Here is a 23270-nt window from a genome sequence, read left to right as displayed (position 1 = left end):
CTGGTTATTGTATGCTGGTTTGCAGTTAAATGGTACCTGAAACAGCAGCAAAGAACTGAAAGGTGTAGTCTTATGGCACTTAGTCTAGGAGGGTAACTCTTTGCACCATTGCTGCAGTGAGTAATCATGCAATGCTCAGAAGCCAGTTCTATACAGGGTCTTATCCTACCCTCATCACTGTGGTATCTGACAGGGTATGTCTACACTGCAGAAAAAGACCCACTGCAGTGAGTCTCAGAGCCTAGGTCAACTGGCTCTGGCTCACAGTACTCACACTATGGCACTAAAAGTAAGTGTAGACATTCGATCTCAGGCTGGAGCCCAGGCTCTGAAAGTGGTGAGGCAGTGGGTCTCAGAGTCCGAGCACCAGCCTGAGCCTGAACATTTACGCTGTCATTTTAACCCCATAGCATGAGTTCTGCGAGCCCTAGTCAGTTGACCCAGCCTCTGAGACTCACAACCGTGGGTCTTTTTTTGCACTGTAAACATACCTGGAATGTCTTCCAGTCGTACATTAAATGACATGACTAACATTTGTCATGTGTGGTGTGCGCTTTCACCCTCTCCCAGGGGGAAAGTTGTGGGGGGAGGAATGAAGGGGGTTTGTTTTGGTAGGGCTTTGGTTTGAGGTTGATTTTGGGTGGGGAGGGTGAAAGGTACATGCTGCTTTGTGCGTATGTTAGAGATGGTAGGTCAAAGAACTGTGCCTTGCACTTGGAGCAGAGGTGGTGAGATTTGGGATGCTCCTGAATTCCTGTGGGAGTTCATTCCACAGTCTTGGACTAGACCCTGAAAAAGCTCTGTTTCCTGCACGGACAAATGTTACCTAAGGTGATATGTTCAGTATTCACACTCCCAGCCTTGGAGAACTTTAGGGCCCGCCAAATAGCGCTTTATGAGCTGATGTGTGAATATTGGCAGTGATGCATTTTCCCTGGTGTTTGATGCTCCAGTCTGAGAGTCCTACAGTATTCAGATCCTGGGAGTGGGAATCTTTCAGTGAGTGTTCTCCAGCACCTATCGTGCTTCTGCACTGGGAGTACTCATCTTAGTCCTAGTGCCCTGATGTGTCTCCTGTTGCATTTAAATGCTCGTATTTATTTGTGTATGGAAGGAAGGAAGTGAAATGATAACCTGTATAAAAGGGTTGTAAAGTCTGGCTCCAGCTCTGGAATGTAATATCCTAGCGAATGGTAAAACCACCGTGCATTACACATGCTAGGGATTAGGTGATAAAACAGACATTTGGGTGGGCCTAAACTACTCCTTGAAATTAATTTTACATTGTGAGATGTAGCCACTAAAAAGCAGCCTGAAACTGAGTATGTTAATCCAAATAACAGATGGTACAGTCCTGGGAGATATAAAGCAAGGGGACTGATATCTTGTCAGTCGAGTATGTTTTCTGAGGAGAGATTCTGCTTCATAAAGAGCAGGTTTCCCTAATTCTGATTCCTCTCGGCTGTTTCTCTGTGATCTTTGGGCCCAGAAAGCCCTTAAATGCCACAGAAAACACAGACATTTGCAACAACTTTTGACATGCCTGAAATTTTCACCTTGTGTTGCAAATTAGAGATGAGTCTCATTTTTGTGACATTTCTTCACTCTAAAATGGACTCATCGTCAAATTAAAGTGGACTCGTTTTCTAGCAATATTGGCTTCACAGTGCAACGTGTCATATTTTGCCTCCAAATTCTCATAAAATTTCACAAAAATGTGAAATATCAGAGGCATGAAAATGGCAAAATGAAAATATGGAATTTTTTTCTTCACAAAATTAATGAAACATTGCCACCTATTTAATAAACCCTGTAGAGGATATGGGTGATATCTGCCATGTGTGTATTGTGTGTGAGAGAGAGAGAAAGAGAGCAAGTAGGGGTTTGTATGTATCTGATACATTGTTTGTGTGGATAAACAGCTCACAATCACACAGCAGAGCACCTTTTAGGCTGTGGTCTTGTGCAGTAAGTGTGGTCATGCTGGCTCAAGAAAATCTAGGTGCTTTTGACTCAGCAAGCAGACTCTTCCCTGAGTTAGCCCTGAAATGGCCCCCCAGTGTGCTTTTAGAGGAAGCTGCGCTGCTGAAAATGTGCTTCGCACAGAGATCATAAAACCAAGGTCTTAACAGTTTGTGTCCATTAGAGAGTCCACAGCACTATTTGCAGGAATACGGCTGTTAACCTTTAGGCCTGGGCTAAATTCTGGTTGCATTCATTCTACCCACTTTAAAATACCCCTGCAGTTTCAGATGGATGTGGTATGTTTCAGTGTCTCTCTTGAACTGTTGTGTAGTCTGGCTGTGTACTGTTTAAGGTGTTTAAGGCCTTCCACCCAGAGATGAAAAAAGAAAAGGAGTACTTGTGGCACCTTAGAGACTAATCAATTTATTTGAGCATGAGCTTTCGTGAGCTACAGCTCACTTCATCGGATGCATACCGTGGAAACTTTTGCTGTAGTTTCCACGGTATGCATCCGATGAAGTGAGCTGTAGCTCACGAAAGCTCATGCTCAAATAAATTGGTTAGTCTCTAAGGTGCCACAAGTCCTCCTTTTCTTTTTGCGAATACAGACTAACACGGCTGTTACTCTGCACCCAGAGATGGCTGCATTTAAAGTGACAGGTAGCTCTTTCCTGGCATACATAGTTTGTAATCAGCCTTTTATTTTTATTATTTTTTTTTTAAGTTTGCTGAGTCTTTTGGGATCTTTGGATGAAAGGAAAGATATCTAAATTAGTGAGGAGGGGACAGGAAGATGGGCATAAATACACCTGTATGTGTGTGTACAGCCCTACACAGTGCACAGCACATACTATATCAAGTGTATGTGTACCTATATGTACACACCCACACCCCTGACAGAGTATGTGCCATGCACTGAGTATGACTGTTATTATTTATATACACATTTGGTGCATTTCTGGCTAATAGCTATGTAGTTTATTCTCCATATAGATTTCTGCCTTAACCAACCTTCCTTTCTTTCCACTGGATCGTTGTTTTAAGCTTTGCCTCTCTGTGTACCATGAAGGAGGGGTAAATAGGGAGCTGGGGAATGGAGAGAGGCAGCTGAGAGATTATTAATACTGAAAATATCAGCATGGATCAGCCCTTTCATCACAAGGCATGTTTACAAAAAGGCCTATCCACCGCATGAGGATACTCACACATCCCGCCAGACTAGTTGGCATTCAGTGCATGCCTCAGCATTTGGTTCTATCTCCCACTCTGTGTCTGTCCTGAGAGAGATTGTAAAAGGAGCCGACAGGTAGATAAATAGAGAGAGAAAACTGGGCTATCGTCAGAGACAAATGCGGGTTTATGTAGATCCAGCTCGACAGGGGGCTGGGGAGGGATAAGTCACGTTTTCAGCCTATGTTCTTGGAAAGAGTTCTCATGCTGGCAGCTGACAGAGGGGTTGGCTCTATTATCTGAGCTCCTGAAGGATAAAAGCCCAGAGAGGGGCACTGGTTTGTTCTTCTCATTGCCAGGTCACTGTGTGCAGGTGCTCGTCTGGCAGGAACTGTGCCTTCCTGTGTGTTTGTACTGCTCTCAGCTCATTGGAGCTGTGGTGGTCATTGGCATCTCTGGTCATTACTGTAAAAGAAATAGTCCATGACCCATCCCCATACGAGAGCCTATTCTGAACCTCCACTGAAATAATATCTTAAGGGGAGAATTTGAATGATAGGAATTAGAGATGGAAAAAAGACCTGGCAGATCACAGCACCCTGTTCATTCTCCCCCGAAAGGGTCCAAGTACAGAATTGTTCCCTATCCAGTGTATTCTCCAGAGGATTGCCCAGTCCAGCCATAAATGCTGCAAGCAATAGGGCTTCCACTGAAAGCTTTGGGAGACTAACATAATAAAGCTGATGGCTCATTAGTGGGTACTGGCAACTCCTTGCAGTGTAGGGGATCAGGAATATCATTCCACAGTCTCATCGCCAGGAGGTTTTCTCTTGTCTTTCATTCTGTTGGGGGATTGAAAGCTCTTTGGGGCAGAAATTCTCTTTGTTACATGGATAAAGCACCAAGTACAATGGGATCCCTGACTGGGTCCTCTAAGCGCTACTGCAACACAAATAATTATTAATTATTATTTTATTTTATTAAAAGAAATCCACCTGCCCAGTTCCATCGCACATTGGCAGGCATTTTTAAGAGATGGCTGAGTAATGGAAAAATAGCCTTTGTGAACCTTTGTCCACATACAATACATATGTTCAGTTCAACCCTGTTGGCACCCCTTTTTAATCACTAACACTCAGAGGGGGGCTAGGTGGCATGTGTGATGCTCTCCGAGAGTACTCAGGGTTGGGAGAAACCTCACTACCACCTGTCCTTGGTGTGAGGGAGCCTTGTCTGTGCCTGCCGGGGGGTTAGCTCCTTGACTGCACCACTCACAGGCAACACAACCACAACCCTTTCAGCCCATTCAGGCTCTGCTGTCCCTCTGTAGGTAAGCAACAGACACACTCCAGCCCCCAAGAATCCCTCTGGAGTGCCCAGCCCCTGTTCTACTGGCTATTCACAAAAGTCAAAGATCCACTCCTCCCAAAGGAACTATAAACCTCTGTTTACCAGCTACACCTCAGGATCACCCTGTGCTCAACTCTCAGCACTTAGATATGTTTAGAATGAAAACACATATTAGTTTATTTAACAAATAATAGTGACTTGAGAAGAAGCAAATAGAAGGAATGGAAACAAATGGTTAAATAAAATCAGAACACACTTTCTAGGGCCTAAACAACTACCAAGGCATTTTCCTGTCTAATGAAGCTTAGCTTTCCTAAAGTCTCACTCCCAGCTTGGCTGTCACTTTCCGTTCATAAGGCAAGCACACTGACAGCCTGTCCACTAGGTGAAGGATATCTAGGTGTACCTCTGTACTCCCCAGATATAGTTCCAACAAACCACTGTTTTCACTTGTAAACAGGGTACCCTCTGCTGCTTGTTTTTGCCAGTAGAGAATCTCCTCTGGAGATTTTGCAATCTCTTGATTAGCATTTTACTCAGACTGTAAATAGGCATTCATTAGTGAAGAATATAATACTCAATCCACATATAGCCAGAGAAAAGTCTCCTGAATGAAAAAACCTTTTGGTGACCAGCCCCAACTCACTGACTTTAACCGTATAATTTTCAGAATATACACATAACTCCTTACATGTTATCTGAGAACTCATTTCACAATGATTAAGATAGTCAGTGTGACACAGGCTTTCGGCAGAGACCTTACATGAATCCTTTGATGAACTATTATGTAGGGATCAGACCCAGCAGATCCCTGTCACCCTATGCACCTCCGCCAGTTAGCACCAAGAGATCTCTGGGTCACAGCATGACAGAGGAAATGCTGTTCTTTGTGAATGGAATTCCGTCTGTGCAGAGGGGCCAGCCTAATGCATAATTTAGGTCCCACTTAAGCACTGCCTTGAAGGTTAAATGGAGAATTGCATGGTTTTAGGCCTTGTACAAGCACCCTGCACAGGGCTGCAAGTGGTTCCATTTACTTCAAAGGATAAGTGTTTGCAGCATTGGACTCTAAATCGGACACTTGCTGTGTCCCTTTAAATTATTCTGCTAAAGGTAAGATATTACCTTCTGTTAATGCACCCACCCATCAGACTAAAATTAAACTGTAAATGGAAATGAGAAATGAATAATTCCTGATGCCCCATGAGAAAATATCCTAAGGAGGAAAAATACTTTAGATTTCTTTCAAGATTTTTTTACAGACTGAAAGGAAAGAGAAAAATGACTGATTCACCTATCTCTAGACAGAGTATGCCTTCAGACCTCTCTTATCATGCACAGGAATAGGTTTCTATGTCTTTAGCTCATCTCTCTCTCACACACACACACACACACACGCACACACACACACAACACAGTTTTTGATAGATTTAGCTCCTATATCTCTCTCCCACAAAGATGAGCAGGTTCCTATTGCTTTAATTCTTGTATATATACAATCTCACGCACACAGTCACATAAGAGCAGTTTTCTATAGCTTTATCTCCTGTATCACATAGAAGCAGGTTTAATCCTGTAATCACAGTAAAGGAGCATTTTTATAGCTCTCCATTATTAAAAAATAAAAGGGTTCTAGGGCGCTCTTCCTGTGGCACACAAGAGTTTAGTCTCCCAAGCACCGAAATGCTTTAGTCTAACACAAGTTATTGAGCTCATTATAGGGGACTCTGGGTAAAAATTTAATGACCTGTGATATCCAGCAAGTTAGAATGGTCCCTTCTGGCCTTAAACTGTATGAAACTATTAAACTATTCTGAACAAATGGCCCACAGACCTGTAGTATCAGTGTAGAGTAGAGCTGGTTGACATTTTTTTGTCAAAACTTATTGTCAGTGAGAAATGGTTTTTCAAAGGAAGGGCAATTCTTCATGGGAAAATTTTGCTTCCTTTGAAATTTTATATTTGTTAATGAAAAAAACTGAAAAATGTTCTGTAGAAAGGTATGGATTTCAGTTTTCTAAAACTGAAAACTGTTTTTACTGAAATTGATAAATGTTCAGTTTTTGAAAAACTATTTTGTTTTTGTTTCAGTTTTACATTTAAAAAAAACTTTTCATAGAATATTTTTTAAGATTCTTTTTTCAAAATCTTTTATCTTTTTTTCAATATTCACCACTGAAACAAATTGGCATTTTTTACCGGTTCTAATAGAGAGTTTTGAGGCATTACTGTCTATTTATATATTTTTACCCTATTTTAATAAGAATCTAGAATAATGTTTAAACAATAACCTTCCATTGAACCCAGGACCTTCTGCACAATAGCACTGACCCATGTTAGCAGTAGTAGGCTGTTACCCACTAGTGAACCAGCCATTTGAGGGAAATGTGACACACATTTTCCAGAATCAAGGAAGGTGAGGTAATATCTTTGATTGAACCGACTTCTGTTGGTGAAAGAGACAAGCTTTCAAGCATATGTAGAGCTCTTTTTCAGGTCACTGCTCTGTGTAAGCTCAAAAACTTGTCTCTTTCACCAACAGAAGTTGGTCCAATCAAAGATATTACCTAACCCACCGTGTCTCTCTAATATCCTGGGACCAACACAGCTACAACAACATATTTTCCAGCATTACACTAGCAGTGACTCCTGCTGAGAGTGGATAGGCCTAAAGCAGCTGTGAACTCTCCGAAGGTGCATGTTACTCTCGTACCATCTATCCTTTCTTGGCAGTTGACTGGGAGCTGAGTAAGTGGTAATATTCCTACGTCAGTTGACAAATTATTAGCCACACTGTATATATAGTATATCAGTTCAAGGTCTGGATTACACACGTTATCATTACCACAAGATAAGGTACCATGAAATGATGTCTGTAGCTGTAAAGGGTATTTCTGTGTATCAAATTCTTTCATGCTATGAGGTTTTCAGATGGACTCTAATTAAATTAAACAGCTTTTTTTTAAATAACTACAGGCAGATCAAGACTATGTTGCAATTATGGGGAAAGATCTATATTTATAGTGTGAAAGGAATTTGTACAGAAGTGGCAGTCATCTTTCTGGCAGGCACGGCATCGACATTGCTTCCGAATGTTGCATAAGATCCTGGTAAGTAAAACAAGTATGTGACAACTACCAGGGTTGTAAAACTAAATCTATAGATCTGCCCCTCTTGTACTGCACGTAACACAGAAGCTGGAGCTAAAGAAAGAGCTTTGTACTGTGTAAATATTGGAGCTAAAGAAATAGCCACTCTATATAGTCAGGAGTTCAAAAGTCTTTCTTAAAATCATGAGATTGGCTTAAAATTCATGAGATTTTTGTAAAGAAAATACATTTTGGGCTTGTTTTATTTGTCTTCTAGTTTCTGAGCCTTTAGCTCACTTAGGTCACGGTCAAAAGCTTTTCTCCACAACCAGGAGGGATAGAAACTGAACACTGAGGTTGCCCCAAAGAACTGGCAATCAAAGTAGACAAGACAGAACAAGGGTGCACTGGCCCATTTAATATCTCTGCCGTGCAGCCTTCTGAGAAACAGACTTCTTGTGTGAAATCCTGTCCCCACTGAAGTCAATAGGAGTTTTGCAATTGACTTCAATGGAGCTAAAATTTCACTTCTGATGTACCGACTCTGATCCGTTGCAGCTAATGACAGTTGGGTCAGAAATGTATTTATTTGCCTCTGCTAATAAACAGGCAACCTCTGATTCCTGGACTCTTCTTTGTGATCAAGCCATTTGCAGACATGCTACAGAATTATTTACTAAACACAGTTTAACAGGCTCTTGGAATAAAAAACACCTAAAATGTCCAAGGGCTCATACTGGTGAGATGGCTCGCATGATCTGTTGTTCAGTAATGGATTATAATTCCAAACATGGCATTAGTTGTTCCACTGCGTGGCATCTAATTAACTATCAAAAACGCATGGTTGAGGGGATGGCAGATTATGCAGAGGAAGACATTACTTAAAATTCATTCCTATCTACCCATATATTGACCAGAGCTGAGTGACACTGACTACATGAAGAGTCCATTTCCTATTGGTTTCCACAGCCATGAGTGAGGGGAATCTCAACTACCTATCAATCACCTCCCCCCACACACACACAAATTAAAAGCCCATTAAACATCACCTTTTCTTCACTTGCACTAGTGGGGTAATTCTGTTTTTGTACATTTATACATTAGCATCATACGCTGAGGTTGTGGCACGTGCAAGTCAACTGGAGACATGGGTATGTTAAGAAGACAAGCTTCTCAACTCAGTTCTATTTTGGTTGTCCCAGATCTAACATTGCCATGTACCATTGTGCTGAGTATAGGAAGACCTACACTGGAGAAAACACTAATGTCCTTTGCCTGTTGCCTATCAAGTGTTATAGGTTCAGTTTAAAAAGAGATGTCAAATAGTTAGGCTCAATCAACTCTATTAATCAAAGATTATTAGCCAAAGATTAATACAGCATAATACAGAAAAGCCATTACATTGCCAACCCATCTGAAGGCAGCAGTGCAGCTGGTCAGCTGTTTTACAATCTGAGCTTCACTTTACCTCTTGATATACTAGGGTTGTTTACAACCATTTCATTGCATTATTTTAAACTTAACATATCATTCCTATCTATCTTCTTTGACATGTTTTTGGAATTTTCTTGGGAGGCTTGCAGAGACCCTGCAGTAAACAAAACAGAGATTGTAACTAGCTTGTTATCTTATTTTGATCAAGGCATTTTGAAAATCAGCAAAATTTTAGAGACATCCTGCATCAGCTATAGCTTGGTACAGGTAAGCATCAACAAAATTATTTGTCTTATCTCTGGAATGTCTCTATACCTACCACTGAGACTATAATACTTCACACCTCTGCTTGGTTAAACAGCTGTACCTAAGTGAAAAGCAATTTGAAAGCACTTAACATGAATAAAATTTATAGTTATGTAAAAATATACATGCTATTATATATAATATTGTATATGATACTGGCTAACACTAAACTGTACAGACCTTACCTCACCTGGCTCCACACAGATCTGCAAGATAGAAAGATCTGTAGTAGCCAAGCATAGCAGAATACCTAAAGGCTGGCAGGTTGAGTTATTTCCCAAGCCTTGTATTTTCCTGCAGTATACAGAGCAAGAGTCATGCAAAGGTTACAGCACCTAACTATAGTACAGTTTTAGAGTAATACAAATCAGCATGCATATAAAGCATTCTAAATATAACGTATTATACTTATTCCCCATAAGCTACTTTCTTATTTGGGTTACATAATAGCTCATTTTTTAATCACATTTACAGCTATGACAACAAACAAATCCCATGATTTGATTAATACATTTTACTTGTGAGCTGAATGCCATATATTTCCTGGTAGTTAGCTTTGATGCAATTTACCTTCCTGGTTAATAATTCTGTTTGTGAGAGTTGTTTTCCCAAGATATTTTGTTTACAAGAATCAGCTTCACAAACCCTTGACAAAGGCCATTCCTTATCCGACAACTGCCCCTACAGTATTTAGAAATGTAAAATCTGTGCAAACAGTGTTTATTCCAGTTTGCCTCTGGCCAGGCGGCAGAGCACCATGGGCCTTTGGCTTAATTTGGCCAACACAAGGTTCTACAGCAATCCACTGGCTCTTAAAGATGATCTCCTGGAGAACCCCCTTTCATGTGTTTATGTCTGGGCCTCATTTAGGAGATCTGCTCTTTGAACAGTAGATAGTAGGTTAATCCTCACACTGCAAAATGTAGCTTCCCTCTTAAGATGCATTTAATAAACCACACAGCAAAATCTGACTCTGAAATTCAGACCTCTTTGGACCCCTGTGACTTCACTTCCGGTTTCTGTCTGTGACTTGAAGCCAGGTGCCCCCAGCCTGGAAACATGAGACTAAAAGATCTATTAGACTGCTGATCATCCTTCAAAGCCATTGGAGTGGGAGTCAGCCAGCTGCCCTCATAAACTAGATGAAGGAGGACTGGCTGCCTGAAGAAACCAGAGAGGATAAGAAGTCAGAAGGACTTCCCCTTACCCTGTTCTGTTCCCTTCTCCCACCCAGGAGACCTGGAGCTTATTGTGGGAGAAGACAGCCTTATAGTCTACTGGAAAAGGGGGTTTACTGGGACCTGATGAGGGAAAGTGTAGGGGCCTCCAATATATGGACAAGCCCCATTTAGAGACTCAGGGCTCAATCCTGCCAGTCCTTCATGTGCAAGAATCATCCATGTGCAGAGAGCTTCCAGGTTCAGGCTTCTGCTATTGTCCCCAGCATACAGGGAAGCCATGGCAGAGGCTCCGGTACTGTCACTCATTACTTCTCTGCAGGAGTGGGGAGGCTGCTTGATTTGGGTTATTTATTTTTTTAAACACCTTCCCTGTAGTGAGAGCTTCCGTTTCCCAGCCAGCCAGCAATGGAAGAGCCTCCAGAGGGGGGCTGCTGGAAATGGGGCAGAGGACATCCATTCAACTCACACTGCCACTTATCGCCTGCTGGCTGAGGCCATACCATCTGCTGATCAGAAAGGAGCGCTCCTCTACAGCCAGTCACTAGCCTTCAGGTGTCAGTTGAAAGACAGCAGCAGTGAGTGTAACAGCATGTAATTAAGTGGCAGTGGATGCTCATGTGAACCTCGCAGAGAGGGGTGAACACAAGAAGCTGGCAGGAATCTTATCACCTCCTCCTGAACAGATGGCACCAGATTTGTCCATTTTAACCTTTTAAATAATGAATTTGCAACCTAGTTAAAATGACCTCAGCTGGAGCCTATACTCCCACTTGTTCCTAGGGCTCAGTTCAAACCACCCCACCATGGGATGAGGTGAGAGCTTGGGCACTCGCACACAAACCACACAGCTGGAAATGGAAGTGACATGGTTTCATCCCCCAGTGAATCTGGGATGAGAAACACTCCCTCCGAGCTGGAGCAGTCTGGTCTATAACTTGGAGGACATTCCACTGCTGGTGTGTTTAATGACAGGAGGACGCCTTCCATCACTCGCCTAAGGGGTATCCCGAAAATGGCCTGGGGGAGCATAACCACGTTCAGCTGATCCTACAAGATTTCAGGAGTGCTGGTGAACACTGAGGTGGGAGGAAGAGGCATTCAGAGTGATACAATAAAGTGTAAATCAGACCGATGGAATTAAATAAAGAAGAGGAGGTTTACGTTGATAGTCAGGAACTATATTCTATTAGACTGTGGAATAATCCCAAGAGAGGTGCTGGGATGTGGTGGAAGACATTTAAAACCAAATTGGAGAAAGCACTGGAGAACAATTCTGCACGCAGACTAGCCAGCCTAATCAGTCTTTTCCATCTCTAAATTCCTATGATTCTGTGATAGCCCAAATCATCCCTTTGGATCTCCCCTATAGCAAGTTCATGTTTGCCTAGGGTATATTCTTGCTAACCCACTCACTGCTACTTACTAGTTCTAACTGCAGGATGTGCTGGATAACATACAAACACCTTATCATATAGTCTGACCAGACAGTGTTCCACAAAACAGACCTATTCTGCTATTCTTCTGTAGACATGGCGCATATGTCCCTACCCTAGAGTTTTTAATTAGAGTTGATTGACTGCCATTTAACTGGAGGTGGTTCACACATTAGTACATGGTAGCCTGACCACTCCACAAACATTTGTATTAGGACACACATTTGTGGTTTACCTTACGTCTCAGCAAACCAAAAATGTTTGTGTTCTGAAACAAACATTTATTGGTGTCCAAACCAATTAGTTAACCGGCAATCAGTTAACTATAGTTAAAAAAAACTGTGGTGAGATGTCACTTATTACCCCAAGAATCCATGGAGAGGGGGGACTATATGAAATGTACAGAGTTGCATGCAACCAAGGCTCTTAACCATCTGTTCCAGTGTCTGATTGAGTCAGCAGCAATTGGAGCCAAAGACTGTGCAATACAAAAAACATTTCAGCAAACAAAAGTCTTATCTGAACAGTTCATTTTTCACCTTTTTATGCCTGCATTTATCAAACAGTCTCTGAAATAAAGTTCACACTCACTTATATCCCATCATGAAAATGCAGTGTGTCACTGAAATGAAAGCAATTAATTGAGGTCTTTTACCGAGACCAGCATTAGTTTCTCTCATGCATCACTGAGTTAATTATTTAATGACATATAAATTCTAACGGTTCAAAAGGTCTGGGACTGTGTTGGAACCATCTAGCAAAGCTGCCTTTTGTTTATCTCTGCTCACAGAAAAGCAACTTTAACTTTCTTAAAAGAAGGAGCTTTTTCTTTGATATGATGTTGTGGCAGCCATCAAAAGAGGTGTGATATGAAATGTTTATTCACAACAGATCCTGGAAATTAAATGAATAAGAACATATGTGATTGTTTGTTTGTCTGTTAGTTCCCTGTTAAACCCTAAAGACATTTTCCTATCACTCTCTCTCTTATTAATATGTGTGTTTGATCCACTGTTCGTTAGCTTCATGAGAGACTATTTCTCAAACAGGAAATACAGCAAATTAATTAATTTGTATAAGGCACTGCATTTTGTTGTTAACAACACCACCACTTTGGATTTACTGTTATGTAAAAATTGCAAAGTGCTTTACAAAGATGAATTAATTAATGACTATTGCGGTGCCTTGTTCTCCCTCACCCCTGATTAGGGGCTTACAAATCTCTCATGGACCATGGCACTATTCCCTGCTCTGGGTGAGTCCTGTTTGGGCCCAGTCTTGCACTGTGCTGAGCACCCTCATCACTGAATTGAATGGGAGTTGAAGGCAGCTACCACCTCATGGGATTGGGTATCCAGTGTCTTGCTTCTTACCACAGCTGGGCTGACATTTGTTTTGCAGACTGTCTCATAGAACGTTTATGTCATGTCTTCCTGAGTTATTTCCAACGCCAGAAAATCTTTTTTGTGACTGGCCAGTCCACAGATAGGATAAGGGACCTATTCCCGCTGCCAGCTGAGGACCATCTCCTTTAGTTCAAGTGGTAGAAGACTGCTTCTGAAGTGGAAGGACGATCTAAATCCAGCTCCCTGTGGGTTTGGGTGTGTGATACACTGTAACACTAGGATGCATTGTATCACCCCTGCACTTTCGTTCCCAAAGCTGGTGGGCCAGTAATTCATTCCCCCATCCCAAGTACAAAAGGTTCTTCATCAACAGTTTGCTTCAGACCTGGAATGTACACATGACTGCTTTGTTACACTCAGCAGTGCTATAAAGACAAGAAGGCTACCAAGGGTAGGTCAGCTCAGGCACAGAAACTGATTTTCAGGATGACTTTCCTTCCAGTGACAAGGTGGACAAGGTAACATCTTTTATTGAACCAACTTCGGTTGGTGAGAGAGATAAGTTTTTGAGCCATTTTCCTTCCAGTAGCAGAAGAACATGATCCCATCTTGGGGCTGAATGTATCATATCATGTTGCCAAAAAAAAAAAAGGGGGGGGAGGGCTAAAAATCACCATTGGCTGATCCAAACTGAATTAATTGTCTTCCATATGATCCTGGCTGCTTCTTAATTTGTGTGACACCTTCTGCTTCACGAAGAGAAATGGCTATTTCTCAAAGCCCTTGTCCACTAGATAGAAACAATTGTTCTTTACCCTAGGCTGGCTTTTCCAGTGTATTGACTGCTTTGCGCATTCATTGGCAATCAGTTGACTCAAGGCAACAACAAAAAAGTGTAGCACAGACATTCCCAGTGTAGCTGGGGAAATTTGGACTTATCTGTCTGTGGCTGAAACAATGGGCTGAGCAAAGCTGCTTGGAAAATGCTTGGCCACCATCTTGCTCTACAACTCTTCCTATGCCTGCATCTTCCAATGATGGGGTCAGTCAGGTACTGTAGTTGGGCATTTCTTTCACCCAGAAAGGTTTTATATAAGAAGAATGCCCTTTTTGATATGCTTGTGTGCAGAACAAATTGGTGATGGACAAACAGCCAAAACTTCAGTACGGAAAGTCATCCAGAAGTTCAGATGCTGCATAATCAAGCTGGAAGACTCACCAGAACAGGATTTCTTCCATTGCTTCCTGTTGATCCAGAAATATCTCAAGAGAAGTCTCTCTCATCACATTAGAGTTTCTGGTGTCCAGCTCAACCAGAAAATATAGTGTTTGCTAGGAAAGTGAAAAATACAATAATGGAAAGTTATCGGCACTTCTTTAAACCTAAATTCTGTTTGGGCAGAAACATCAATGGACAAAGGGGGCTTACTTTGTCTGAACTTTATTTTCCATTGCATGGTCAGGAGGAATGGGAACAGTGTGGTTAGGAGTCAGACAGCTTGGAGTTCCAATTACAGCTCTCCCACTGACATGCTGTCTGACCTTGAGTAAATCACATCACGTCTCTCTGTACTTTGGTTTCCCCATCTGTACAATGGGTATAACAATGCTCATCCATTTTTGCATAGCACTGGAATATTTATTGATAAACAGCACAAAAACAAATAAACAAACCAAAATAGGATTCTCATATGCATTCTTAGTGCCTCTCAAAAGCTACTTTATTTCCAATCAACGTTTTAAACATGGGTCAGGAGAAATGAAGTAGACAGTGTTGGAAAACATAGATTTATCCCACTAGCTGAGGCATAGAAATTTCATAACATGTGTCAGTTCTGTTTTGTGCTCCTGTGTAACGGTTCTTGCCTGTTCTTGTAGGAATAATAATCCATTATCCTACTGCAGCTACTTTTGTCTAGGCTTACATTTAAAACTATATGTGTTTTCTTACTCTCTTTATCCCTGCCCCCACCTCGCTCCCATCTTTGGGTCAGTAACCTGAATGAACCACATCATCCGGCATCTTATCCACAGCTCATCTTGGGGAAGGGGTAGGATTTTTCCAGCAAGTCACATCTGTTACTCTAACATCTTAAACTATTGTCAAAATGATGTTCTTCCATCAGGGATAACACAGCTGAGACAAATGGGGCTTGAAAGAGGCTGGGCCTGATTCTCCTCTGACTCACACTGGTTTTTACGCTGGTGTAAGGCCATTGCTTTGAGCGGTGCTACTCCCGAGTGACACTTCTGCAACTAAGCAGGGAATCAAACCCACTGTTTCTATCGGAAGCGGTCTCCTCAGTTCACCAACATTAGTTCGGTGCCTTTTATTAAAGAACTGACACAGTCTAGGGGAAAACTTTGAAAAACATTCTATTTAGAGACCATTCTGTTTGTGTTTGTTGGCATTTCTGTTCTCTATTTCTTGCCATGCTGCTAACCTCTGCATGAGAATATGATCTCTATTCCTAGGGAGTTCATCCACTCCTGCTACTGCTGCCTCCCCGTCTGAAGATGGGGCTTCTGCAACTGCTGGTATCACAAGTGGCTTTTGTGGGAAGGCTCCATGGCAACAGAATGGGAGGGTCAGAGCTCACAGGTGGGCATGAGGCAGCAAGAGGCCAGAAAGAAATTTTAAGTTTGCTTCTATGTCAATTCTCCTGAGTAGGAAAGAGCCAAATCCTCTCCCACCCCATCCCAATACACACACACACACATATATGCACCAAGTCTTGAGTTGCAAGCATCCTCAGGCATTGCAGGATGAATACCCCTTCCCAAAATGCCACAGAATGGCTGAGCAGCCACTGTTGCTGGTGCAGCTCTTGTGGGCCATCAGAATCGTACAGTGCAGCTCCGCTAACTTGCCCCCTGACTTCTTCCATCTCATCCCTGTCCCCCAAATCCATTGCAAAAGGAGCTCCTACAGTGTGCACAGGCCCGGGACTGCCTCCATGCCCCCCCGCCAGATCTTACTCCCCACAACTCCATACAATGGGGCCACACTACAGATAGGGTCCTCCAGAGCCACAGAAGAAGGAATAGGCTTTCCCCAAGCAGAGTAAATAAAACAGGAGTGGGAAATATAGATACTAGACAGTCGTTTCATGATGGTTACAAGGCCTGTTAGAGCATTACGCCCAGCTCCCTTCAGATCAGGACTTAGTCCCACAAATAGAGGGTCTAACTTACTATAAACTGAACTCTGCTCCTATTAACACTGATAGCAAATCTCCCATTGACTTCAACAAAAGAGGCATCATGCCTTTGATCCTAGCCCAAAAGACCAAGACATGCTACATCAGCAAGACTGATTCTAGAATGGAATGTTTTCCACCGAGTGGCTTTTAATAAAAATAATTGTCGATGGTCAGTGATGCCTGGTGGATCAAAGTTGAGCTGATAAAAACTAGCAAGAGAAATACATGTCAAAAAGAATCGAGGCAGAAATTGGCAGGGAGAAAGAGAATTGTTCCTAAGATATTTCATACACATAACGTAACAAGTGCTGAATGTTTTTAGCGATTGATTCCAGAGCTGTTTTAAGAAAATGGACATTTTCATCTACTTTCTCTCTGATCCCTTGTTTTAACCATGATTAATAGATTCTCCTTAGTTTTCCTACCTGAGGGAAGTGGATGTAACTGAAAGAAAGAAGACAGTGAATTAACCAGATCCACTTTCAAGGTGGGTGTTAGCTTCTGTAGTTACCCAAAGTCACATGAGACACACACACAATAAATGAAAAGGAGGACTTGTGACACCTTAGAGACTAACACATTTATTTATTTAAGGTGCCACAAGTCCTCCTTTTCTTTTTGCGGACACAGATTAACACGGCTGCTACTCTGAAACCACACAATAAATGGGAGCCCTTCATGCTGGTAGATGAGAAATGACTGATGACCCAAGCTGTGAGAACCACTCCCCATACATTTCAGTCACACTTTTTTAATTAAGTGTCTCAAATAAAGATTCAGTTTAGATTCCGTCAGACAGCTACTGGGTGCTAACGAGATGCCTGCTGATTATGAAAAACATATTTATGGTGACTCTGATATTGCTGGTGCCTCTTTAGAAAACTTTGGAAAACATCTTACTTAGAAATAAATTCTGCCTCATTCATTTTTCCCCTTAATTTTGTTTCTCTGTTTCTAAGACGATCACTTGAAAAGGAGGATCTGTCCGTCTTCAGCGTTTTTTCTGTCCCAACTTCCAAATCCTCTCTTTGAAGTTGGGAAAAACACACAATGGTCACTGGAGCAAGTCACATGAAACAAATCATGATCTCGAGTGAGGAAGATTAAGACTGTGGAAAATGTGTCATCTTTGCTTTACAGGTCATTATATAAATATTTACTTCACTTTTGATCCGTGGAGAAAGGCCAGCGCTTCATTTAAAGTTTCAGCAAGGGAATAGTTAAAAGCTGACATTGAGGATTAGATTTTCATAGAGATCCAAGACATGAGTTCCTTTTCGAAGCCTGTTTGTAGCAACTCTGGTGTGGGGAAAGCAGGCACATAAATGCATAAGTATATGTGAAAGGGGGGCTCACAGTGTAAAAATCTGGGCCAGGGAAATGTCATTATAATGTTTCAGAGTCACCATACAGTCAAGATGGCTCGGGCATCTCCTAGAGCTGCTGTTTTGTTCCTGTCTCTCTGCAGACTCAGAGGGAGTCTTTTCATGATCACAGCACCTCTTGCAAGCATCTGCATGCTGTACAGAATTAAATGCTGTACATATTTGAGGTCAATTCCTGAGGTCCTTGGTCAACTTTTACTCAATCCTTGGACATTTGGCTAAGTAAGATGAGGTAAAACCCAAGTAAGGACTTCATGATTTGGGCCATACCTAAGGAATACTTCACATGGCACCAAAAATTTAAGTGGGACATGGCAACTGTTAAGCTGCAGATAACAACACTGTAAAACAGGTTTAGGACAGGAAGCGTAGAAAAATCCTGTTGAAGTTTAAGCAATTTTAAATAGACAAAATACAACTCACCCAAATTGGAATTGGGCAAGGAAAGCTGGGCTAACAACTCTACTTTTTTAAAAAGTAGAGGAGATATTTAGTGAGCAGGGCTCTGGTTTGACTTTGCATTCAAAAGAGAGACCTCTCCATCAGGACAGCATCCTCTAACATCATATTGCATGCATTGGTCCAGTACTGATTCGAACTGAAGTATACATCCAACTGAATCACTTTAACAAGTTGAAAAATACTTCCAGTGGCTTTTATTTAATACACAATAACAATAATACTAAACTTAAATTAATTGCGTAGTAATATATGAGTCACTTAATCTTAATTGTTATAAACTCAATTTCTAGAATTATAGCAGTAAAAAAACTTACTTCAGTTTCTAAGAAATGTGATTATAGAGTGTTTCTTTCTGCCTAGTAAATCTCTATCTGTAATAATAAAAGTAGCAAAGTATGTGTCCTCCACCTCAGAATACTCCAAAGCACTTTACATACGATGTTCAGGCAACCACAACTGAAATGCAGCCACATATGGGGTGGAACATAGCAACTGTTTAAAACACACAGCAACACTACCCCATAACTCAGGCTAGCAATTGAAGAACATGTCCAGTAGCTAACCCTATGTGGCTTGTTATCCCTCTCTAGTGGCTAACTCACATAAACTGTTTTATGAGTCTACTGCTGCTGACAAGCTAATAGCTTGATTGCATGTTGGTCCTAGTAGCTCATACTTTTAGATTCAAATGCCTTGAGTTCAATCACAGCAGTTAACTATGTCTACACTACGAAATTAGGTTGAATTTATAGAAGTCGGTTTTGTAGAAAGCATTTTTATATAGTCGATTGTGTGTGTCCCCACACAAATATTCTAAGTGCATGTAGTCAGCAGAGTGTGTCCACAGTACCGAGGCAACCGTTGACTTCTGGAGCGTTGCACTGTGGGTAGCTATCCCACAGTTCCCGCAGTCTCCGCCGCCCATTTGAATTCTGGGTAGAAATCCCAATGCGTGATGGGGCTAAAACATTGTTGCAGGTGGTTCTGGGTACATATCGTCAGGCCCCCCTTCCCTCCCTCCTTCCGTGAAAGCAAGGGCAGACAATCGTTTTGTACCTTTTTTCTTGAGTTACCTGTGCAGACGCCATACCACGGCAAGCATGGAGCCCACTCAGCTAACCACCACCGAATGTCTCCTGGGTGCTGGCAGATGCGGTACTGCATTGCTACACAGCAGCAGTTTATTGCCTTTTGGCATCAGACAGTGCAGTATGACTGGTAGCCGTCGTCAACGTAGTCCTGGGTGCTCTTTTAACTGACCTCGATGAGGTCGGGGCGCCTGGGCAAACATGGGAGTGACTCAGCCAGGTCATTTCCCTTTTAAGTGTCGTCTCAGGGCGATTGAGTCCTACCGGCAGTGCACTGTCTTTTAATCAGCAGCCAGCAGAAGATGATGGCCAGCAGTCATACTGCACCGTCTTCTGCCGAGCACCCAGGAGATGACGATGGCTAGCGGTCGTACTGCACAGTCTGCTGCCAGCAACATGTATAAAGATAGATGAAGTGGATCAAAACAAGAAATAGACCAGATTTGTTTTGTATTCATTTTCTCCTCCCTCCCTCCGTGAAATCAACGGCCTGCTAAACCCAGTTTTGAGTTCTATCCTTGAGGGGGCCATTCAGTTTCTCGCAAAGCCACCCCCTTTGTTGATTTTAATTCCCTGTAAGCCAACCCTGTAAGCCATGTCGTCAGTCGCCCCTCCCTCCGTCAGAGCAAAGGCAGACAATTGTTCCGCGCCTTTTTTCTGTGCAGACGCTATACCATGGCAAGAATGGAGCCCGCTCAGATCACTTTGGCAATTAGGAGCACATTAAACACCACACGCATTATCCAGCAGTATATGCAGCACCAGAACCTGGCAAAGCGAAACCAGGCAAATAGGCGATGTCAGCGCGGTGACGAGAGTGATGAGGACATGGACACAGACTTCTCTCAAAGCACGGATCCTGGCAATGTGGGCATCATGGTGCTAATGGGGCAGGTTCATGTGGTGGAATGCCAATTCTGGGCTCAGGAAACAAGCACAGACTGGTGGGACCGCATAGTGTTGCAGGTCTGGGACGATTCCCAGTGGCTGCAAAACTTTCACATGCGTAAGGGCACTTTCATGGAACTTTGTGACTTGCTTTCCCCTGCCCTGAGGCACAAGAATACCAAGATGAGAGCAGCCCTCACCGTTGAGAAGCGAGTGGCAATAGCCCTGTGGAAGCTTGCAACACCAGACAGCTACTGGTCAGTCGGGAATCAATTTGGAGGGGCAAATCTACTGTGGGGGCTGCTGTGATGCAAGTAGCCAACGCAATCAAAGATCTGCTGATATCAGGGGTAGTGACCCTGGGAAATGTGCAGGTCATAGTGGATGGCTTTGCTGCAATGGGATTCCCTAACTGTGGTGGGGCCATAGACAGAACCCATATCCCTATCTTGGCACCGGAGCACCAAGCCGCCGAGTACATAAACCGCAAGGGGTACTTTTCAATAGTGCTGCAAGCTCTGGTGGATCACAAGGGACGTTTCACCAACATCAACGTGGGATGGCCGGGAAAGGTCCATGATGCTCGCATCTTCAGGAACTCTGGTCTGTTTCAAAAGCTGCAGGAAGGGACTTTATTCCCAGACCAGAAAATAACCATTGGGGATGTTGAAATGCCTATATGTATCCTTGGGGTCCCAGCCTACCCCTTAATGCCATGGCTCATGAAGCCGTACACAGGCAGCCTGGACAGTAGTCAGGAGCTGTTCAACTACAGGCTGAGCAAGTGCAGAATGGTGGTAGAATGTGCATTTGGATGTTTAAAGGCGCGCTGGCGCAGTTTACTGACTCGGTTAGACCTCAGCGAAACCAATATTCCCACTGTTATTACTGTTTGCTGTGCGTGCCACAATATCTGTGAGAGTAAGGGGGAGACGTTTATGGCGGGGTGGGAGGTTGAGGCAAATCGCCTAGCTGCTGGTTACGCGCAGCCAGACACCAGGGCGGTTAGAAGAGCACAGGAGGGCGCGGTGCGCATCAGAGAAGCTTTGAAAACCAGTTTCATGACTGGCCAGGCTACGGTGTGAAAGTTCTGTTTGTTTCTCCTTGATGAAACCCCCCGCCCCTTGGTTCACTCTACTCCCCTGTAAGCTAACCACCCTCCCCTCCTCCCTTTGATCACCGCTTGCAGAGGCAATAAAGTCATTGTTGCTTCACATTCATGCATTCTTTATTCATTCATCACACAAATAGGGGGATAACTACCAAGGTAGCCCAGGAGGGGTGGTGGAGGAGAGAAGCACCAGGGGGGGTGGTGGAGGAGGGAAGGACAAGGCCACACAGCACTTTAAAAGTTTAAAACTTTAAAACTTATTGAATGCCAGCCTTCTGTTGCTTGGGCAATCCTCTGGAGTGGAGTGGCTGGGTGGCCGGAGGCCCCGCTACCACGTTCTTGGGCGTCTGGGTGAGGAGGCTATGGAACTTGGGGAGGAGGGCGGTTGGTTACACAGGGGCTGTAGCAGCGGTCTGTGCTCCTGCTGCCTTTCCTGCAGCTCAACCACACGCTGGAGCATATTAGTTTGATCCTCCAGCAGCCTCAGCATTGAATCCTGCCTCCTCTCATCACACTGCCGCCACCTTTCAGCTTCAGCCCTGTCTTCAGCCTGCCACCTCTCCTCCCGGTCATTTTGTGCTTTCCTGCACTCTGACATTGTCTGCCTCCACCCATTCATCTGTGCTCTGTCAGTGTGGGAGGACAGCATGAGCTCAGAGAACATTTCATCGCGAGTGCGTTTTTTTTGCCTTCTAATCTTCGCTAGCCTCTGGGAAGGAGAAGATCCTGTGATCCTTGAAAGACATGCAGCTGGTGGAGAAAAAAAAAGGGACAGTGGTATTTAAAAAGACACATTTTATAGAACAATGGGTCCACTCTTTCACGGTAAACCTTGCTGTTAACATTACATACATAGGACATGTGCTTTTGTTCCAAGGTCGCATTTTGCCTCTCCCTAGCGCGTGGAAAGCCCCTCCACCCTTAAGAAAAGCACCCTATTTCAACCAGGTGACCATGAATGATGTCATTCTCCTGAGGATAACACAGAGAGATAAAGAACGGATGTTGTTTGAACACCAGCAAACATACACTGCAATGCTTTGTTCTACAATGATTCCCGAGTACGTGCTACTGGCCTGGAGTGGTAAAGTGTCCTACCATGGTGGATGGAATAAGGCTGCCCTCCCCAGAAACTTTTTGCAAAGGCTTTGGGAGTACATCCAGGAGAGCCGCGAATGCCAGGGCAAATTAATCATTAAACATGCTTGCTTTTAAACCATGTATAGTATTTTAAAAGGTACACTCACCAGAGGTCCCTTCTCTGCCTGGCGGGTCTGGGAGGCAGCCTTGGGTGGGTTCGGGAGGTACTGGCTCCAGGTCCAGGGTGAGAAACGGTTCCTAGCTGTCGGGAAAACTGGTTTCTCCGCTTGCTTGCTGTGCGCTATCTACAACCTCATCATCATCATCTTCCTCGTCCCCAAAACCTGCTTCCGTGTTGCCTCCATCTCCACTGAAGAAGTCAAACAACATGGCTGGGGTAGTGGTGGCTGAACCCCTTAAAATGGCATGCAGCTCATCATAGAAGCAGCATGTTTTGGGCTCTGACACGGAGCGGCCATTCGCCTCTTTGGTTTTCTGGTAGGCTTGCCTCAGCTCCTTAAGTTTCACACAGCACTGCTTCGGGTCCCTGTTATGGCCTCTGTCCTTCATGCCCTGGGAGATTTTGACAAATGTTTTGGCATTTCAAAAACTGGAACGTAGTTCTGATAGCATGGATTCCTCTCCCCATGCAGCGATCAGATCCCGTACCTCCCATTCGGTCCATGCTGGAGCTCTTTTGCGATTCTGGGATTCCATCATGGTCACCTCTGCTGATGAGCTCTGCATGGTCACCTCTGCTGATGAGCTCTGCATGGTCA

The sequence above is a fragment of the Lepidochelys olivacea genome (assembly GCF_965140295.1).
Source record: "Lepidochelys olivacea isolate rLepOli2 genome assembly, chromosome: 22".
NCBI lineage: Eukaryota > Metazoa > Chordata > Testudines > Cheloniidae > Lepidochelys > Lepidochelys olivacea.
This window is presented reverse-complemented; position numbering follows the sequence as displayed.